Here is a 17,547-nt window from a genome sequence, read left to right on the forward strand (position 1 = left end):
CCTCTGGAAATGCTTTCATGGGCACTTTTGGTGCCCATTTCTGCATAAGCCGGTCTACACCGGTTCAGGGACCCCTTAGCCCTGCTCTGGCGCGAAACTGGGCAAAGGAAAGGGGAGTGACCACTCCCCTGACCTGCACCTCCCCTGGGAGGTGTCCAGAGCTCCTCCAGTGTGCTCCAGACCTCTGCCATCTTGGAAACAGAGGTGCTGCTGGCACACTGGACTGCTCTGAGTGGCCAGTGCCACCAGGTGACGTCAGAGACTCCTTCTGATAGGCTCCTTCAGGTGTTGCTAGCCTATCCTCTCTCCTAGGTAGCCAAACCCTCTTTTCTGGCTATTTAGGGTCTCTTTCTCTGGGGAAACTTTAGATAACGAATGCAAGAGCTCATCCGAGTTCCTCTGCATCTCTCTCTTCACCTTCTGCCAAGGAATCGACTGCTGACCGCGCTGGAAGCCTGCAAAACTGCAACATAGTAGCAAAGACGACTACTGCAACTCTGTAACGCTGATCCTGCCGCCTTCTCGACTGTTTTCCTGGTGGTGCATGCAGTGGGGGTAGTCTGCCTCCTCTCTGCACTAGAAGCTCCGAAGAAATCTCCCGTGGGTCGACGGAATCTTCCCCCTGCAACCGCAGGCACCAAAAAGCTGCATTACCGGTCCCTTGGGTCTCCTCTCAGCACGACGAGCGAGGTCCCTCGAATCCAGCAACTCTGTCCAAGTGACTCCCACAGTCCAGTGACTCTTCAGTCCAAGTTTGGTGGAGGTAAGTCCTTGCCTCACCTCGCTAGACTGCATTGCTGGGAACCACGACTTTTGCAGCTACTCCGGCCCCTGTGCACTTCCGGTGGAAATCCTTTGTGCACAGCCAAGCCTGGGTCCACGGCACTCTAACCTGCATTGCACGACTTTCTAAGTTGGTCTTGGGCGACGTGGGACTACTTTGTGTAACTTCGGGTGAGCACCGTTTCACGCATCCTCGTAGTGCCTGTTTCTGGCACTTCTCCGGGTGCTACCTGCTGCTAAGAGGGCTCCTTGTCTTGCTCGACGTCCCCTCTACCTCCTGGTCCAATTTGCGACCTCCTGGGCCACAGCAGCATCCAAAAACGCTAACCGCACGACTTGCAGCTAGCAAGGCTTTTTGGCGTTCTGTTGGCGGGAAAACACTTCTGCTCGACTCTCCACGGCAAGAGGGATCCGTCCACCAAAGGGGAAGTCTCTAGCCCTTTTCGTTCCTGCAGAAACCTCAGCTTCTTCTGTCCAGTAGAAGATTCTTTGCACCCACAGCTGGCATTTCCTGGGCATCTGCCCATCTCCGACTTGCTTGTGACTTTTGGACTTGGTCCCCTTGTTCCACAGGTACTCTCGACTGGAAATCCATCATTGTTGCATTGCTGGTTTGTGTCTTTCCTGCAGTATTCCTCTATCGCGACTTCTATGTCCTTGGGGGAACTATAGTGCACTTTGCACTCACTTTTCAGGGTCTTGGGGTGGGCTATTTTTCTAACCCTCACTATTTTCTAATAGTCCCAGCGACCCTCTACAAGGTCACATAGGTTTGGGGTCCATTCGTGGTTCGCATTCCACTTTTGGAGTATATGGTTTGTGTTGCCCCTATCCCTATGTGTCCCCTTTGCATCCTATTGTAACTATACATTGTTTGCACTGTTTTCTAAGACTATACTGCATATTTTTGGTATTGTGTACATAAATCTTGTGTATATTTCCTATCCTCTCACTGAGGGTACACTCTAAGATACTTTGGCATATTGTCATAAAAATAAAGTACCTTTATTTTTAGTATAACTGTGTATTGTGTTTTCTTATGATATTGTGCATATGACACTAAGTGGTACTGTAGGAGCTTCACTCGTCTCCTAGTTCAGCCTAAGCTGCTCTGCTAAGCTACCATTATCTATCAGCCTATGCTGCTAGACACCCTATACACTAATAAGGGATAACTGGGCCTGGTGCAAGTACCCCTTGGTACTCACTACAAGCCAGTCCAGCCTCCTACAGTGGTGCACTCAAACGGCTGAGGTGCCCCCCCTTCCATTCCACCTGAGGTGCCTGTTGTATTTCTATCTGATGCCCCAGCAGTGTTCTCTCCGTTTTGATCAGGTATTTAGTGTGGGCCTCGCCCATGCATTTTGGTCCCAGTGGTCCACGGACAATGAATGGTGCATTACCTGCACTACTAATCGTGGTGTATATTTTTTTTAATGTGTATATATATATATATATATATATATATATATATATATATATATATTTATTTGGTTACTGTATTTTGATATATTACAATGGTTCCACTCATTTCCTTTTGTCTTTGCATTCTTCCGGGGGGGGGTTGGGGGTTGTTACTGTAATGATTGGATATGCATTGATGTGTGTGTTGTAGTGGGCGAGGGTCGGGGTGGGGGTGGGGGTTTTGCGTGTGTGTGTGTCCCTGTCTTTTACCTCCCCTATGTCGTAGGTGCAGTACTCACCATTGTCTTCGCCGCCGGCGTTGATGATCATCGTATAGGAGCAGGAAGACTAGTGCAGGAAGAATATGGAGTACCAGCTCCATGGTGTCGTCATTCCTCGTGGAGTGTGTAGAGGTGAGCGTTTTCCCTTCGAAATTCCTGTTTCCGCCGTGTTTTTATCTGCTGTGAATCCGCCCCGGAAAAGGTGGCGGATTGGTAGGTTGTGATACTGTGGGCGGTACTTTGTCTTCCGCCTGTCTGTTGGCGGTGACCGCCGCGCTGTTTGTTTGTACCGCCGTGGCGGTCGGAGTGTTAAAGTGGCTGTCTTTGTTGGCGGTTTCCACCACGGTTATAATTCCCATTTTTTTACCGCCGGCCTGTTGGCGGTCTTACCGCCGCTTTAACACTGTCCGCCAGGGTTGTAACGACCACCTTAGTGTTTAAAGAGGGTCTAGGGCTGGTCATGAAAGGGTTATAAATGTTATAAGGGGGTTATAAAGTTAGGTGTATTTGGACGATTGGTTCCGAGGGCGTCCCACAGTACTGTAAATTTAAAAATATTGCTTTCTGATTGTACCGCAGTACTGAGTAATCAGATTGCTGGCGGCAACTCAGAAGGAAATGTTGTGGCTGCCATTACAGAACTTAGGGAGTTGGTCCCTCTGTCCTGAAATTGTTTTTTATAAAAGGGTATAGGGATGCATGGTCAGGACACTCTAAACCCAGGCACTTTTGAGGGGCTCAAGAATGGCCCCCTCAACCCCCACCTCCTCCCAAGGTAAAACCTTAAAACAAATTTGGTGTCATGGTGCTGCGGAATTCATGTAGGAAATAGCACACCCTCCTGAGAGGTGCAGCAGTACTCTGCTAGGAGCAGCTGCTCAAGCGTCACCCCCATGTTATTGCAGTACAATGTAAGTTTCCTCAGTGATGCTTCAGACGGTACCATGAGGTTGGAACTTGCACGGTGGGTACTGTAACAGTACCGCAATTCCCAAAAAATATAAAAAGAAAAAAAGAAAAGAAAATGTGGGTTGAGTGTCTGTGGGGGCTTGGGCACCGATGTGGGACCTATTAAACTTGCCATGCATGTGACATATACTGGTCTTTGAGGGACATGCTGCAATCACTCAAGTACACATGTAAACCATGTATTGGCACTAACAATGTGTACCTGCCCTGGGATAGCACCCTTGATGAACCTTTTTTCAAACAGTGCCATCGGGCAGGGGGTAGTTTCCTCCCCTCACTCTTTCTGCAGTCAGACAAGGTACACCAGCTATTGCCTTTGCCCTTTACTTCACTAGCATATCTTCAGGCAGATTATACGTCGATATGGGATGAGATAAATGAGGGGCCAAATACCTTAGTTGTATCACAAAATTATTTTCATTAGTGTCTTGGACCACAGTGGTTCAATGGCTTGTACTAAAAAACAAGAAGGACGATAATATGAAAGACATGCTTACCAGGGTGAGTTCTCAGTGTCAGACTCAATGATCTGATCAGCCTCTGGATTTCCAATGTAAGATGTTCCTGAAGAAACTGAGAACTATGAAGCCCGGATCACCAGAATAATCATGGAGAAGCTGTGTCGAGGAATCCAAAATGATATTGCCCACTTGAGTGAGGATGTTGACAACCACCTACAAAACATTAAACACCATGGGGGTAATTCTAACACAAACACCCCCCCCCCAACTATCAACATACCAATGCAGAGCAACAACTGAGTGACACCCCCCCAACCCCCCTGAAAAATGCAAAGACATAATAAAAATGTTAATTCAAATTTATGTATAAATTAGGTTCATTGAAGTCATGGAAAATTATCAATATGAAATATCAAAGCAAAAATAATGAACAGTGCGAAAGCTATGTACATAGTCAATAAGTCCTGCTCAGTTTGTCAAATATCCACAGTCCGTGGGCCAATGTCTAGCAAACACATGGGCAAAGCCCACACAGGAGACCTGAGTCCGTTGGAGAGAACACTGCTGGGGCATCAGATGACAAAACTACAGGCACCTCAGGGGGAAGGGAAGGGGGGGCACCTCAGCCACATGAGTCCACGACGCCAGAACCACGAAGGGGCCACCATGCCCACTGTGCCATCCTGGGGAGTGCAAAGCCACAGTCTCTCAAGTCTCTCCAGTGGGTGGTTTACCCACTCTGCCATCCTGGGGAGTGCAAAGCCACAGTCTCACAAGTCTCTACAGTGGGTGGTTTGCCCACTGTGCCATCCTGGGGAGTGCAAAGCCACAGTCTCACAAGTCTCTCCAGTGGGTGGTTTGCCCACTGTGCCATCCTGGGGAGTACAAAGCCACAGTCTCACAAGTCTCTCCAGTGGGTGGTTTGCCCACTGTGCCATCCTGGGGAGTGCAAAGCCACAGTCTCACAAGTCTCTCCAGTGGGTGGTTTGCCCACTGTGCCATCCTGGGGAGTGCAAAGCCACAGTCCATCAGGTGGATTACAGACTCCACTGGTCATGGAGGAGGCAGGGTGCCCAGAGTGCAGCGTGAACACTAGCTTGACACAGAACCGGCACTGTCAATGGGCCAGCGGAGCTTGACAGGAAGGGCCCAGCGGAGCGGTGCTTGAGACAGCGGGGCCCAGCGGAGCGGTGCTTGAGACGGCGGGGCCCAGCGGAGCGGTGCTTGAGACGGCGGGGCCCAGCGGAGCGGTGCTTGACAGGAAGGGCCCAGCGGAGCGGTGCATGAGACGGCGGGGCCCACCGGAGCGCTGCTAGAGACGGCGGGGCCCAGCGGAGCGTTGCTTGAGATGAAGGGCCCAGCGGAGCGGTGCATGAGATGGCGGGGCCCAGCGGAGCGGTGCTTGAGACGGCGGGGCCCAGCGGAGCGGTGCTTGAGATGAAGGGCCCAGCGGAGCGGTGCTTGAGATGAAGGGCCCAGCGGAGCGGTACTTGACAGGAAGGGCCCAGCGGAGCGGTGCTTGAGATGAAGGGCCCAGCGGTGCTTGAGATGAAGGGCCCAGCAGAGCGGTGCTTGAGATGAAGGGCCCAGCGGAGCGGTGCTTGACAGGAAGGGCCCAGCGGAGTGGTGCTTGAGACGGCGGGGCCCAGCGGAGCGGTGCTTGAGATGAAGGGCCCAGCGGAGCGGTGCTTGAGATGAAGGGCCCAGCGGAGCGGTGCTTGACAGGAAGAGCCCAGCGGAGCGGTGCTTGAGATGAAGGGCCCAGCGGAGCGGTGCTTGACAGGAAGGGCCCAGCGGAGCGGTGATTGACAGGAAGGGCCCAGCGGAGCGGTGCATGAGACGGCTGGGCCCAGCGGAGCGGTGCATGAGACGGCGGGGCCCTGTTCAGCTGTGCCTTTCTTCACGGCAGGGCCCTGTTCAGCGGTGCCTTTCTTCATGGCGGGGCCCTGTTCAGCGGTGCCTTTGTTCACGGCGGGGCCCTGTTCAGCGGTGCCTTTCTTCACGGCAGGGCCCTGTTCAGCGGTGCCTTTCTTCACGGCGGGGCCCTGTTCAGCGGTGCCTGTCTTCTCGGCGGGGCCCTGTTCAGCGGTGCCTTTCTTCACGGCGGGGTCCTGTTCAGCGGTGCCTTTCTTCACGGCGGGGCCCTGTTCAGCGGTGCCTTTCTTCACGGCGGGGCCCTGTTCAGCGGTGCCTGTCTTCTCGGCGGGGCCCTGTTCAGCGGTGCCTTTCTTCACGGCGGGGCCCTGTTCAGCGGTGCCTGTCTTGTCTTTCAAGGGTGCCAGACCTGGCCAGGACTCCCTGCTTAGTCGCCCTCCAACCGTTCAGTTGCTGGACCCTCCTGTGACGGAGTCCTGGGCCCGTGGGTGTCCTCCGTCACACCCGGTATGGGGCTGGTGGGGCCCTCCTGGTCCACGTGCCTGCTGGCTGACTTCTCCGCCCTGCTGCCCTTGCTCCTCCTTCGATGAGGCACTCTGGCCCTTGCCTCCCCTTGATGTTGTGGCAGGTGACGGCCCACGACTTTGCTCCTTGGTGGCAGCCGTGTCAGCCTTCTTGCGCCGGCCCTTTGTTTTTCGGGTTCTCTTCCCAGGGGGTGGGCTGGCTGTCCCCATGCTGCTGGCCGATGTATCTGCACTGGGAAAAGGTGGACTCCAATACCCGTGCACAATGTTCGCCCTCGATGCAGGGCTGGTGGTGGCTGAGGTGCTCTTAGGACTCTTACCAGATGGAGGGGGTGGGTCAGTGGTTGGAAAGAGGTCAAGGTTGGAAAGGAAAATCAATTTGGAAAGACAGGAACGGGTAGGTGTAGTGGTAATGGGAGTGGAGGAAGAGGTTGTGGTTGTAGGAGAGTCAGGTGTGGTGTCTTTGGGTGCAGGTGCATGTGATGTAGGCTGTCGTGAGGTGGATGGCTGTTGGGTGGGTGGCTGCCTGCGTTTGTGTGTTTTGGAAGAGGCGGTGACAGACACAGTGGGAGAGGACAGAGGGGACGTGTAAATGGCAGTGGGGGTGGTGACTGCACGTGTGTGGACTGTACTGGAGGGTGTGCTGGTGATGGAAGTACTGTCTGATGGTGGTGTGCATGCAGGTGTGAGTGGAGACGTCACAGGGAGGGAGGAGGGAGACGAGGAGGAGGGGGACACAGAGGTGGTAGTGACTGTTGCCATGTCTGCATGTGGATGTTGCTTGGGTGAATGCTTGTGGGATCTGTGGTGCTTATGTCTGGATGAGCTGCCCTTGGGTGTTGAGGTGTGTGCAGGCTGGTCAGATGGTGTGGATGGGATAGGCTGAGGAACAGGAGACTGGGACTGGGTGGAGGCAGTTAGAAGAGAGAGGCTGGAAACAGGGACAATGGCTGCCGTCAGTGCTGAGGCCAGAGCATTGAACGATCGTTGATGGGCAGCCTGACCCGAATGAATGCCCTCCAGGTATGCATTGCTCCGATGCACCTCCCTTTCTACACCCTGGATGGCATTCAAAAAGGTAGACTGCCCAACAATGAGTGTCCTCAGGAGGTCAATGACCTCCTCACTGAGGGCAGCAGGGGTAACTGGGGCAGGGCCTGAGGTGCCTGGGGCGAAGGAGATGCCCGCCTTCTTGGGCGAGTGGGCACGGAGCGAAGGCCGAGGGGCTGCTGGGAGGGCGGGGCTGGTGCGCTGGGTGGCAGCTGTACCTGTTGTGGCGGGGGCACGGATGTTGCCGCAACCGCAAGGGAGCTCCCTTCCGAGGACGTGTCGGTGTCACTGACGTCTCCACGGGTCCCCGTTGTGGAGCTCCCCTCGCCCTCCGTATCACTGGTGACCTCGGTGTCTGTAGCATGGCCCACCGGGGCCATGTGAGTTGCAGCTCCCTCGTGCTCCGATGCCAATTCTCCTCCGCCTGATGATGCTAATGCACACATGCACAAGAAGATAAAGAACAAGGGTGGGGGGAGAAATAAAGACAGGTTGAGTGCATGCATTGTCAACACCGTTGTCGGAGAGGACAGACACAGAAGACTCCTGCACTACGTCCGCAATCGGGGTACACTACTCAGTACTTGTGACTAAGCCTACAAGTCTATGGACAACAAATGCACACATGGATGATGCTGGACCATGGTTAGCTGTACTTGGCACCCTACAGAGCTGGGGGGCGGGGGCACAGGGCCATGCCTAAAGGAGGGGACTAGACTACAGAAAGCGCCCTGGCCTAAAGTCACCCACAGCCCTCCTCCCCAACCCAGACACCTCCACTGCGCGCAAATATAGCAGAATGTGCTGATACTCACCCCCTTGTGTCTGCTGTGATGTCCTCACGCGCCCATCCAAATCGGGGTAGGCCACCACCAGGATCCAGGACATCAGGGGGGTCAAGGTACGACTGGCACCCCTCCTACGTTGGGAGGCCATCCCCAGCAGTGACTCGGCGGTCTTCCTCGTCCCGTGGCGGATGTCCTCCCACCTCTTTCGGCAGTGGGTGCCCCGTCTGTTGTGGACCCCCAGGGCCCGGACGTCCTTGGCGATGGCACGCCAAATGTCGACTTTCTGATGGGCGCTGACCTATTTGACATGTACAGGGTGGGAAAGGAAATTTTATCATTTTTCTGCATGTTAGATGTGATTGCCCCCCCCCTCCCCAACCTTGCCATGTGGCACATGCTCTCATCTGTCGTGCCTTGCACTCCTCATTCGCTCCCCACCCCACCATCTTACATCCACCATACACAACCCAGGCATAGCCCATTCAACGTGCACCCAGTGTACTTACCTGTTGGTCTGGAGGACCGTAGAGTAGCGCATATTGGGGCAGGACCCCATCCACAAGTTTCTCCAACTCTTCTGAAGTGAAGGCAGGGGCCCTTTCCCCAGTCGCAGCAGCCATTGTCTCTTCCAGACCGAGGTCACAGCAGCACTTGCAGTATAGGTCCTCTCCTGTGGATGATCAGGTCTCGAGTGATTAATCAGATAGAAAATGGCGGTCACGCCCGCGGCGGTGCGTGCCGCGGCAGTGCGTACCGCGACCGCCGGCGCACATCGTCATTGGCTACTGAAACCCATAGGGTTCAATGTTAACCAATGCGCCTTCGCACTGCGGTCTTCGACCGCCTACCGCCACGGTGTGCCACGCCAGGGCGTTGACCTCACATCCCACTGTCACACTTCTCAGGTCAGGCAGCCGCCATTTCAAGGGCCCACATGGCTTAATTTCTACTGCGTCACACAGGCCTAGGCCTTGCATTGCCACTCATACAAGCCTTTCAAGGCATAGCGATTCGTGTACTGTGCAAGCTGTGGTTACGTACCTGTGGGTTGCTTGACTCTGTACTCCATGTTGTCCTTCCTAGGCACCGTCCGCTGGGACTTGCGAGGAGAAGGATGAATCCTCCCGTGTACCGACCGCTGGCTGACCTGTCGATAATGGAAGAACGACATATTGTACTTCGATACCGACTTGACCGAGCCACTATACATGAACTGTGTGCCCAGCTGGAGCCAGACCTGATGTCCCCCATCCGCCAACCCACAGGAATTCCCCCTCTGGTGCAGGTTCTGTCAGTACTCCATTTTTTGGCAAGTGGGTCTTTTCAGACAACAGTGGCCATGTCATCAGGGATGTCTCAGCCTATGTTTTCTAAGGTTTTGTCCAGAGTGTTGTCTGCCCTGATGAAATACATGCGGAGCTACATTGTTTTCCCTGAGGAGGGTGATTTGGCCACTGTGAAGGGTGATTTCTATGCCCTTGGACATATCCCCAACATCATTGGTGCCATTGATGGGACCCATGTGGCTTTAGTACCCCCAAAAGACAATGAGCAGGTGTACAGAAACAGAAAAAGTTATCATTCAATGAATGTCCAGGTGGTCTGTTTGGCTGACCAGTACATCACCCATGTAAATGCCAAGTTCCCTGGGTCAGTGCATGACGCGTATGTTATGCGAAATAGCAGCATACCTTATGTGATGGAACAGCTACAGAGACAGCGTGTGTGGCTAATTGGTGACTCTGGTTACCCCAACCTGCCTTGGCTATTGACCCCAGTGAGGAATCCCCGGACCAGGGCAGAGGAACGGTACAATGAGGCCCATGGGCGAACTAGGAGGATAATAGAAAGGACCTTCGGGGTCCTGAAGGCCAGGTTTAGGTGCCTGCATATGACAGGTGGATCCCTAATGTACTCACCAAAGAAGGTGTGTCATATCATCGTGGCCTGCTGTATGCTTCACAATCTTGCATTGCGACGCCAGGTGCCTTTCCTGCAGGAGGATGGTCCAGATGGTGGTGTTGTAGCAGCTGTGGAGCCTGTGGAGAGTGAAGAGGAGGAAGACGACGGGGACGACACGGACAACAGGGACACAGTTATACAACAGTATTTTCAGTAGCACACAGGTAAGAATCACCCACGCCATTTTACATTTACTTCTGGCCTCCTGCATCTCTACTTTCTGTGTTTCCCCCCAGTTCCTTTTAACTGATTTTTGACTTTCCCTTCCCTTTTCAGAGCTGTATGACCCACTGCGTGACTTCTGCTTTGTTTGCCCATGGACTACTGCTTATTGACATTGGTATGTTGTCATCACAATGTAACTGAACATTGTTGCACCGTTATGTGTAATACATTTGTTAAGAATACAAGCAGACACCTGATTTTTGAAGTGCAATTAGTGATTTATTTTAAGTGCTACATATAGGTCCATGATAGTAAAACGGTGATGGGTGGGGGTGGAGTAATGTCCATGGCAGAGTCCAGTTCTCAGTCTCACAGGTGCATTGTCCATATGCCTGTGGAAGGATGGAGCAGGGGCTGTTTAAGGTTTGACAGGTTGACAATGTGGGACAGTGGGATGACATCAGGGGGTATCTTATGCTGGCGGGGGTCTTGGCATCCTACTCTGTCTTCTTGTGTGATCTCAGGTTCAGCTTGCGGGGTGGTTGATCTTCAGCAGGAGGTGGGGTTCTGGTGGCCTGTCGTTGTGTGGGGGCCTCCTGTCCACTAGCGCCGGCGGAGGTGGTAGGCTGTTCGTGGTCCTGGCTAGTGACAGGGGCCCTTTGTGGTGCCACATGGTCCCGCAATGTGGTGACTATCTGGTTGAGGGCCAGGACGATGGTCCCCATTGTGGAACCGATGTTCCTGAGTTTGTCTCTGAACCCCATGTACCGTTCCTCCTTCTGTGCCTGGATCTCCTGGAACCTGGCCAGTACCGTCGCCATCGTCTCCTGGGAGTGGTGGTATGCTCCCATGATGGTGGTGAGGGCCTCTTGGAGAGTGGGTTCCCTGGGCCTGTCCCCCCCCTGTCGCACAGCAGCCCTCCCAGTTCCCCTGTTTGCCCGGGCCTCTGTCCCCTGGACGGTGTGCCCACTACCACTGCCCCCAGGTCCTTGTTGTTGTTGGGGTGGTGGGTCAGCCTGGGTGCCCTGTAGTGGCGGACACACCGCTGATTGACGCGTCCTGGAGACAGAGGCATGGGCCCGCTGGGTGGGAGCTGTGCTGGTATTCCCAGAGGGGGTTGGGTCTGCTGTGGCCTGTGTCTGTGTGTGGGGAACCGACTGTCCAGAGGTCCCCGATGGTCCGGGCTGGTCATCAGGTTCTAGGTCCACAGAGCTGCTGTCATCACTGGGGGCCTGTTCTGGGGGTGGGATGGACAAATCTGGACCCTCCTGGCCGGTGTGTTGGCGTTCGGGCCCTGCAGGGGTAAAAGAGTATGGTTATTGCTTCTGTGTGTGCCATGGCGTGCGATTTGTGGGTGCCCTTGTCCCCCAGTGCTGGCATTACCTTGTGGGAGGAGTTGTGAGGGTGGTTTGTGGGGGGGGGTGGGTATGTGCAGTGGTCATGCTTAGGTGATGGGTGTCCATGGTTTGTGTTGGCATTCAGGGATTGGTGTTGGGTTGGGTGGGTTGTGCTGGTGAGACATTGGCAGGGAGGATGTGTGCTGGGGGTTTGGGGGTGATGGTGGGGGTGTGGGTTGGCATGCTGGTGGTTGGGGGGGGGGTGAAGTAGTTGAGATTAGACTTACCAGAGTCCATTCCTCCGGCTACTCCAGCAAGGCCGTCAGGATGCAGGATGTTAAAGACCTCTTGCTCCCATGCTGTGAATTCGGGTGGAGTGGGTGGGGGTCCGCCGCCAGTCTTCTGCACAGCGATGTTGTGTCTTGACACCATCGACCGCACCTTCCCCCGTAGGTCGTTCCAGTGCTTTCGGATGTCTTCCCGATTTCTGGGATGCTGTCCCACAGCGTTGACCCTGTCGACGATCCTTTGCCATAGCTCCGCCTTCCTGGCTATTGTGGTGTGCTGCACCTGTGTGCCGAAGAGCTGGGGCTCTACCCTAATTATTTCCTCCACCATGACCCTGAGTTCTTGGTCCGAGAACCTGGGGTGTCTTTGGGGTGCCATGGGGTGGTGTGGATGAGGTTTGGGTGCTGTTTGTGGTGATGTGAGTGGTGGTGTGTGGTGATGTGTGCGTAGATGTGGTGTGGGTGATGATGTTGGGTTCCTGTGTGTGTTGTGGTTTGCGTTCCCTGTGCTCTCTCTCTGTGTATTGCGCCTTGTCTCTGAATTTCGATTTGTGGGGGTTTGTGGGTGATGTGGGTGTGTGTTTTATATGGTGATGGGTGTGTGTGGGAGTGTTGTGTGTATGTGTATCAGGTGTGTGTATTTGGAATAGTCCAATGTGGCTGTGTTTTGTATGGGTGTGTGTATTTTGAGCGCGGCGGTGTGTACCGCCAATGGAATACCGCGGTTGAAAGACCGCCGCGTGGATTCGTGGGTCGTAATGGCATGGGCGTGTTTGTGTTGGCGTGACGGTGGAGGTTTGGTCATCTCCAGTTCATCGCTGACCGCTGATGAGGCGGCCTTCCGTGGATGTCGGGTTTTTGGAGGTTTGTCAGTTGTGGGTCAGAATGACCGTGGCGGTTTACCGCAGCCGCGGCGGTATGATGGCGGTCTTCTGACCGGCGGTAAGAGCCTTTTACCGCCGAGGTCAGAATGACCCCCAATGTCTGGATTCGGAGTGCCCCGCCAAATGCTGCATCTGATAACATTGAGTTATATCTTAAAAGTCTGTTAATGCACATCTTGCCAGAACTGTCTGGATCCAAGATCATCTTAGAATGAGCACATAGACCAGGACCCTTAAAATGTGAGAGCAGTAGGCCTCCTGATATCCTCACATTGTGCATTATTATTGTCAAAAGGAAACAAACATGGCTACTACAAGAGAAAAATGTCTGTTCACCTTTTAGGGACGCACTATAAACATTTACTAAGATCGCTCTACACTCCTTCAAAAGAGGTGAGCATCCTGTCCGATCATTGCTTTTTGAAGATCTTAATGGGTCAAAAATGGATGAGGCCATTCTTTCAGAATTATCTTCCAGTGGCATAGGCCCAGTGGCAAGTTGTTCTTTAGCTTAAGTTCAAGAGATTATAGACCTGAAACCTGAGGAGAGCCACCGTGGGCTCTCTTTGTTGGTGCCTCAATTGAAGGACTGTAGAAGGGCCAAACCGATGAAGTAGCATACTTTTCAACTCAGAAGAAGCATATCTAATCCCTCTACAGATCTTATCACTTCTGAGAGGAGAGCAGTACTTTCATAGCTTTGAGAATTAACTTCCCTGTCACCTACACCAGGGACTTGTGATCCGACAGGACCAACAAGTGAAAAATGATGGGTCCTCTATCGATTTTCAGAATGGCTCAAAGGGGTGGGTGACAATTTGAGTGCTTTAATTTTAATGGCTTGTTTGATGCTCCAGAATGTTTTGGGGTTTATTTTGGGAGGGTGTGGGTAGTTAGTTGCTCCTTGTGGACTTCAGGGTACTTCTAAGTTCACAAGATATGTCATTGGACCTCTTCCTCCATTGCCAGTACAAAAATATTGCATGCTAGATCCTGATATTGCCGAGCCGTTCCAAGTATACCACTATGAACCACTTCCGTAAACATAAACTCCTGATTCTAAATATAAGAGGATATTTTGAGATGGAATTCTAGCAGGTCACTAAAGAAGGGCTAAAGGATCTTGTCTTAATACATGTTTGTAGAAAGACGCATGCAACAGAGGGACTTTATGCTGTATTCCTCTATACACCACATGTACACTAAATTAGATTGTTACTGTTAGATATGGGGTCTTTGGTTGCAGTCTAGTTACCCCCTGTCCAAGCAAGGACCCTCATTCTAGTCAGGGTAAGATAGAATCACCCTCAGCCAACCCGTGCTTACCCCCTTGGTAGCTTGGCACGAGCAGTAGGCTTAACTTCAGAGTGCTAGGTGTAAAGTATTTGTACCAACACACAGTAACTTAATGAAAACACTACAAAATGACACAACACAGGTTTAGAAAAATAGAAAATATTTCTCTAAACAAAACAAGACCAAAATGACAAAAATCCACAATACACAAGTCATCAATTAAAAACCAAAAAGAGTCTTCATGTAATTTTAAACACAACGCTAAAGCTGTTAGCATGAAAATGTACCTTGGGTGCATCAAAAATATCCCACACTGGCAAGTGTACGTCAAAAAGGGCTGGCGATGCATCAATTTCACTCACGAGCAAGACCTTGCGTCGTTTCTCCTTTAGTGGGGTCAGCGTGCGTAGTTTCTTCTCTCCACAAGAGAGCGATGCATTGATCCGGTCAGCAATCTCGGGTCCGGGCAGGCCTTGCATTGTTTTTTCACGCCTAGCGGTGTTTGCCTCAGATATTCAGCTGCACAATGGTCCAAAAACCACGCAACTTGGGTTGCGATCTCACCAGCCTCTGTCAGCGATGCTGTGCGTCGTTTCTTCAGCCTCTGGCATCGATCTTCCGATCGCGTTGCAGGCGAGCGTCCATTTTCAGACGTGAAGCCGGCAGCACGTTGATTTTTCAGCCGCAGATCGGAATCGGGTTGATCTTTTCCCTGCACGGCGGTCCGTGCGTGAATTTCTCACTCCTGGGCTGTCAGCTTCTCTTGTCAGGGTCCCAGGAACTGGATGGGCACCATCTTGGCAGTGTAGGAGTCTCTGACAGAGAGAAGTCTTTGCTGTCTCTGAGACTTCAAACAACAGGAGGCAAGCTCTAAATCAAGCCCCTGGAGAGTTCTTCACAAGAAGGAAGGCAACACAAAGTCCAGTCTTTGTCCTCTAGCACAGGCAGAAGCAGCAACTGCAGGAGGGCTCCACAAGGCACAGTCAGAGGCAGGGCAGCTCTTCTTCCTCAGCTCTTTAGCTCTTCTCCAGGTAGAGGTTCCTCTTGGTTTCCAGAAGTGTTCTAAGGTCTGTGGTTTTGGGTGCCCTTCTTATACCCATTTTGCCTTTTGATGTAGGCTTACTTCAAAGAAAAGTCTCTCTTGTTTCTGAAATCCTTCCTTGCCCAGGCCGGGCCCAGAAACACACCAGGGGGTTGAGACTGCACTGTGTGAGGGCAGGCACAGCCCTTTCAGGTGTGAGTGACTACTCCTCCTACTCCTCCTAGCACAGATAGCTCATCAGGAAATGCAGACTATCCCCAGCTCCCTTTGTGTCACTGTCTAGTGAGAGGTGCAACCAGAGTCACAGAAATGGTTTAAATAAGAAAATGCTTACTTTCTAAAATTGGCATTTTCAAACACACAATCTTAAAATCAACTTTACTAAAAGATGTATTTTTAAATTGTGAGCTCAGAGACCCTAAACTCCATAAGTCTATCCGCTCCTAAATGGAATCTACACTTAAATCATATTTAAAGGTAGCCCCCATGTTAACTTATGAGAGGGACAGGCTTTTCTACAGTGAAAAACGAATTTAACAATATTTCACTGTCAAGACATATAAAACACATTGCTATATGTCCTACCTTAACCATACACTGCAGCCTGCCCTTGGGGTTACCTAGGGCCTACCTTAGGGGTGCCTTAAATGTTAGAAAAGGGAAGATTTAGGCCTGGCAAGTGGGTACACTTGCCAAGTCGAAATTACAGTTAAAAACTGCACCCACAGACACTGCTGTGTCAGGTCTGAGACATGAATACAGGGCTACTCATATGGGTGGCACAACCATTGCTACAGGCCCACTAGTAGCATTTGATTTACAGGCCCGGGGCACCTTTAGTGCACTTTACTAGGGACTTAATAGTAAATCAAATATGCCAATCATGGATAAACCAATCAACTATACAATTTACACAGAGAGCATATGCACTTTAGCACTGGTTAGCAGTGGTAAAGTGCTCAGAGTTCAAAAGCCAACAGCAACAGGTCAGAAAAAAGAGGAGGCAGGAGGCAAAATGATTGGGGATGACCCTGCATAAGCAAAAAAAGTCCAACAGTTACCATGGCAGAAGCCTTGACCGTAGGTATCCCAAAACCAGGCAAGGATCTGATGACGTGTTCTTCCTTCCAACCAATTTCTTTGATGAATAATAACATCAAGATTTTCACAGGAATCTTTGTGAGCCATTTAGAACCACATATAAATTGACTTTTTGACTCAGATCAGACAGGGTTCATCCCTGGCACAAACACATTGGATAACACCAAGCAAGTCCTACACTTGATTGACTAAGTGCATAGAGCCCATGACAATTTTGTATTCCTTTCTGTTGATGCTGAAAAAACATTCAACAGGGTGCAATGGCCATTATTCAGAACCCCAGGATATTGTGGCATAGATTTGCATACTTTGCGGCCCAAAAATGGATATTTGGAGGCATTATTGTGGCACTTTATTTTACACTTAATCATTTCTTTTCAGCCCTACATCAATCGAAACTGTATTAGCAGAGTATTCCACTTTGAAATAGGCATGTTTAACGTGTCTGCAGCTTCACGGAAACACAGCTACAATCCTAATCTTGTGGGAAGTGGGCCATATTTCTTCATGGGATGTTCTAGCTCCAATGTAGGCACCTTAAGGCGCAGGATCATAGTGGTTGGAGGTGCAATGCCACTGCTAATATAAGCACATTAAATATTGCCCTAGTGTGAGGGTGGATGTAAGCCTTTTCACAGTGCCACCCCCATCTCCATGTGATTTACAGGTGCTGTGTGTGCAGTCCACACTCTGAATATGAGCCTATTCCCACCACAGCCCCTCTTCTTGAACCCCCCTCACCAAGCAATGGTGTCCCCCACACAGACAGTATCAAGATATGATGAGTTCATTACTGTCAGTGCACTTATTGTCATTGAATGTGATTACATAACTCTAAGACTCAAAAAAAGGTACTGGATATTTTGCAGAGTTTCAATATAGTTGACTTTCTTAAACTCCTATAAACTCCGTCCCCTTTCTGAAAAAAATTGACAGGACTACTAGAGCTTACTTTTCGATGGATGTTTAAGTCCACTGAGCTTTGACATTGTTTGTGCGTTCAAACTTCATCCTTTGTGGCAGTGATATAGGAGGGAGTTTGCATCAATAATAAGCTGTGAATTTGACTACAGTGCCACTAGATAGGGAAATTACACTGATGGACATTGTAGTTGACCAGTTAGAAATGGTTTGTACTGGATTAACTTGCTAGCATGTGGGTTATTGGCATCTTCTGATACTACTATGTGTATTTGGAATGTGTTGATGTCTACGGTATTTCAAGGGTTTCAACTTAGTACTGAAGTTATCAGTGGAATTACTAGCTTGTCCCTACATTGACTCGGTGTAGGAAACATTGCGTCCTCCATTTTATACGTCAGATGACTGACACACCAA

The sequence above is a fragment of the Pleurodeles waltl genome, chromosome 3_1, assembly GCF_031143425.1.
Source record: "Pleurodeles waltl isolate 20211129_DDA chromosome 3_1, aPleWal1.hap1.20221129, whole genome shotgun sequence".
Taxonomy (NCBI): domain Eukaryota; kingdom Metazoa; phylum Chordata; class Amphibia; order Caudata; family Salamandridae; genus Pleurodeles; species Pleurodeles waltl.